General features: G+C 40.1%; 1 pseudogene; it reads right to left on the bottom strand.

Annotated features, from left to right (window-relative positions):
• Positions 1-3,168: 3,168 nt before the first annotated feature.
• Positions 3,169-3,607, bottom strand: LOC110305883 (annotated as a pseudogene).
• Between the last annotated feature and the right edge of the window lie 1,205 nt (positions 3,608-4,812).

The raw sequence follows: 4,812 nt of genomic DNA, 5'->3' as shown, positions 1-4,812 counted from the left end.
TACCGTGAGTGGAGGACGAGCTGCCGCTGCCAGATGGAGTGGATGTATTCCCATGGCACCTATTACTTGCCAAATGTTTCATAAAGCAAACACATGACCTAAAAGATCTTTGCAAGTGTGGGGTCTCAATAGAAAAATAAATGAAAAAAAAAAGAAAGAAAAAAATACACACTTGCAAAAAATAAATTCTGTTCTTATTTAAAAGTCATTTCTTAATTCCTAACCATAAGTTGTTTTTAAAAACACACACACTTTTAATATTTTTCAGCTGTCATGCCCACTTTAGTGAGTCTACATGTGTGGGTACTCCATAAAATCTCAGTGGTGGTGGCAGATGTCCCCTTTGAAATATTTCATCTGCTGCTGGGGGTGGGGGAGTGTGGCTCTGGTGCCGTGGACAGCAATCCTTCTGAGGGCTCCTATTTGGGACAGCCTCTCTGGGGCAAAAGCAACGTTTCTACATGTCACTCAAGCCAGGGGGACTAAAAGTGGAGAAACAGATGACTATTTTTAAGATGAAAAGGGGGAATTTTAAATAATAACACACGTGCAAGAATCTTTACAACAGAAAAAAATTGCTGCAGGAAAATCAGTCACTATTCATTGTTATAAGAAATACCTGCCTACAGATTAGTGAAAATGATAGGTGTTGTCTGAAGTGACCAAATCATCCAGCATGGATGTCTTACCCACCGGAGACATGGAATATCCTTTCTCTTCTGAAGATTTCATTTTCTCACACATGTCAGCATTTGATTGCATAGCACCTTCTTTTACTTTCCAAATGTTTGGAGATTTGTTGGTTTAGGACTTTTAACCTGTTTTCAATCAACCTGTATTCTTCTTCCTTCAAGGTGATTTCCCTACTCGAGGAAGGAATGTACATATGTAAGAGAATATTCAGTCACTTAGTAAATTTGAATAATTACCTGGATGGGCCCAAGTTTTTAAAGGCATTCTCTTTGCCATTAAGTAACAAACATATGCCCAAAAGAAAAAGAGAAATTAAGCCTATGGTCTCTGAATCACCTATACCTATGTGGAAACCTAGGAGGGGGCTGTGGAGCTTTAAGTAGGTATTGCCCCATAGATTCATTGTTTGAAGGCATGGCCATAGGGAGTGGCAAAATTAGGAGGTGTCTCCATTTTGGAGAAGGTATGGCCTTGTTAGAGGAAGTGTGTCATTGTGGAGGTGGGCTTTGAGGTCTTGAATATTCAAGTAACACACTGTAGCACATATCCAGTCTACTTGTTACTTGTGGATCAAAATCTAGAACACCCAGCTCCATCTTCATCACCATGTCTGCCTAGAGACTGCCATGCTTCCTACAATAATGGTAATAGACTAAATCCCCAAAACTGTAAGTCAGCCACTAATTAAATGTTTTCTTTTATAAAAGTGTCCTTGGTCATGGTATCTCTTCACAGCAATAAAACCCTAAGAAGTTGGAAACAAACTGGGTTATTGCTATGATAGAATTGATCGTGCTTTTGTTTGGAGAAATGTAAATTTTGTGACTTGGTTTAGAAAAACTATGGAATGCTTTAATTGAGGCTTAATGGGCCTTATACTAGTAGAATCATAGAAGACAGTGGTGCTGGGGATGAATTGAACTATGAGGCTCAAGAAGTTTCAGAGAATAATTTTATAATGTTGTCAAGAGACTGCCATGCTTCCTACAACAATGGTAATAGACTAAATCCCCAAAACTGTCAGCCAGCCAGCAATTAAATGTTTTCTTTTATAAGAGTTTCCTTGATTATGGTATCTCTTCACAGCAATAAAACCCTAAGAAGTTGGAAACAGAAGTTGTTATATTTTGGTGAAAAATGTAGCCACTTTTGTCCTTATCTGATGAGTCTTTCTGAGGTTAAACTGAGGAGATTTAAATTAGCTGCATTGACAGAGGAAATCTCAAAACAGCCTAGCATCGACTCTGACCTGTGGTTCACTCTTATGAAGAGGGTTTTGATCAAATGTAGTAATATGAGAAAAGAAAAATACAAAATATATGGTTCAGGGGTTAAAGAGACATCAGGAACTGAAATGGAGCTACGTCCTCTATTCAAGGAGATAAACAGATTAATGATATTAAGTGGAATTAAGGGAGTGGTGACCTCAGGGGAACATGCCATCCATCTAAGCTTCTATATTATATAAACAATGTTCCCCAAGAGACATTGGCATCTATTCTAAATTTACAATTTGTTTGTACAAAGGATGGCTATATCAGGGGAGGTGTTACTATGACTTGATTGTTTGCATTTGAACATAAGGGGATATAATTGTGTGTTAAGTTCACGAGGGGGGGATTGTGATGACTATACTTGGTTGTCAATTTGACTATATTTGGAATGAACTACAATCCAGAAATAGGAGGCACAACTGATCCACATAATGAGGCAGGGGTACAACATGCCTTTAATACAAACCTTGAAGCTGGAAGACATGGGCTTTTGATCTGGATATAAAGGTGGGATGACATGGTCTTTTGACCCAAATAAAGACATGCCTTTAATCTAGATCCTGAGCCATAGTGGCCATGTTTATAAGGATCTATAATGAAAAGGAATTAAATAAAATCATAGGTCCAGGCTTGATGGTATACACCTTTAATGACAACACTCACGAAACAGAGTCACATTGATCTCTGAGTTCAATGCCAATCTGGTCTACAAAGCAAATTCTATGACAGCCAAACTTAGACATTGAAGGAAACCATCAAAACCAGGAAGCTGGTGAAGATATAATTTAACAAGGGGGCTGTGTTCCAGCCCCAGCAAGTAGCAGAACTTGGAAGCTTTGGTAATGTGGTTCTTGTTTTATAGTCTCCCTCCATGACTAAGGAAAGTTGCTGAGACCAGATATGTGTCAAGAGTATCCCTGCATGGAGGTCCAGAAAGGCCATTTCATGAAGCTTTGAAGGTGAAGCCTGGATTGCCTTGGAGACCACAAGGTGTTAGGCATGCAAGAGCTGCTAAGGAAAGCTACTAACAGGGAGTAGAAACAGCCCATGAGAAAGAAGTATGTTGTACTCAACAAAGCTGAACAGAACAGAGTTGGAGATCTGAAGAACATTTTTACATAAATCATAGAGATAGAGTTTGGTGTTTGCCAAGCTGATTTTTTTTTTTGGAGGGGGGTCATTTAACAAGTCAGTGGTCTCTTTATTGCTCCTGGGGTGTGGAGATCAGGAGCTCTTGGTGGGGTTGGGCCCGTTTCCTTTTCACCACCACAGGCTTCTGGATTTGAAGGATGGCACTGGCAATGTGGATGGCCGCCATACGCAGATCAGGGAGGTACTTGTTCTTTCGATCATGTGCCTGATGCTGCTGAGAGTAGCCCGAGCATTCTTGTTGATGGTGGTCCTCACGTCAGTATGGCAGGTTTTCACTGACTGATTCTGCATTTCATTACTACCACCACTTCGTTGCCATTAGACACAGGCTCCACTCTGACAGTCTTGCAGTGAATTAGCAAATTGTAGCGGAAGGAGGAGTTTCGGACCTTCAGATTATTTGGCTCCTTGCTGAACGTCTGCTTATTCCTCTTGATCAAGAAACTGGACCAGTTCCAAACGACCATCCATTGCAGATGTGCAGACATGGTGACGGCTCTTCTCCCTATGGGGGCTGAAGATGGAAACAGCGCCAAGCTGATTTTTGATCTTGCTTTGGTCCAGTATTTTCTTACTATACACCTTTACCTGTGTTTTGGAACAGTAATGTATATCCTGTTCCATGGTATGTGAAAAGTATGTGATCTGCTTTTATATTTTGATCTTATAGGGAATTACAGTAAGAGAATGCATGAATCCCAGAAAAGACTCTGAATCTAGGACTTTTATACATTATTCAGACTGTGATAGATTATGGAGACTTTTGAAGTTGGACTAGATGTATTTTGTATTACTTTATGGCTATAAGCATATGAAGGCCAGGAAGTTGAATGAGATGGTTTGAATAGCTATCATACCCTAGATTCATGTGTTTGAATGCTTGGCCATAGGGAGTGACACTATTAGGCACCTTTTTGGGACAAGTGGCTTGTTAGAGGAAGTGTGTCACAGAGGGGGTCTTTGAAGTAATAAATTCTCAAGTCATGTGCAGTGTGAAGCACATTCAATCACCTCCTTGTTGCCTGTAGTTCAAGACATAGAATCTCTCAGCACCTTCTCCAGCACCATATCTGCCAAATGCCCACATGCTTCCTACCATGTTGGTAATGGGACTAAACCTGTGAAACTGTAAACCAGCCACATATTAAGTGCTTTCCTTTATAAGATTTGTCTTGGTTATGGTGTCTCTTCACCAAGCAAGAAATCCCTAACTAAGACAAGGCTCTACTGGAGATGTAGTATAGAAGGGGAATAGAAAAACTGAGTGAATATGTTTACAGAACAAGTGACCTTCACTGGGGACCAACAGGAAAGTGGGCAATAACTAAGGAGGAAGAAGTAGAGACACCTTATGAAGATGAAGGTACTAGGAAACTAAGACAATGGAAGAAGATTCTGAAGGTATAGCAAAGGCCTGATCATGAAGGTGCTTATGGATTGTGAAATACATGTTGAACTTCATACTGCACGAGAATAAGGATATTCAGGATTTTAATACAGGGAAGAGCATGATCAAACTTGCCTCTTAATAAGGCCATGCAAGTTGTTGTCAATAATGGATTAGACCGGAGATCAGGGAAAATCAAAATGAAATGGAAGAAATGGCAGTGCTAGGCAGGAAAGAACTGGACAGTTTGTTGTATTAGGTCTTTGGGATGTGATGATGGCTTTGATAGCAAGTTTGAGAAAGAAG

The sequence above is a fragment of the Mus caroli genome, chromosome 2, assembly GCF_900094665.2.
Source record: "Mus caroli chromosome 2, CAROLI_EIJ_v1.1, whole genome shotgun sequence".
NCBI classification, from domain to species: domain Eukaryota; kingdom Metazoa; phylum Chordata; class Mammalia; order Rodentia; family Muridae; genus Mus; species Mus caroli.
The sequence above is the reverse complement of the archived record's forward strand: the minus strand, read 5'-3'. Positions and strand labels throughout refer to the sequence as shown.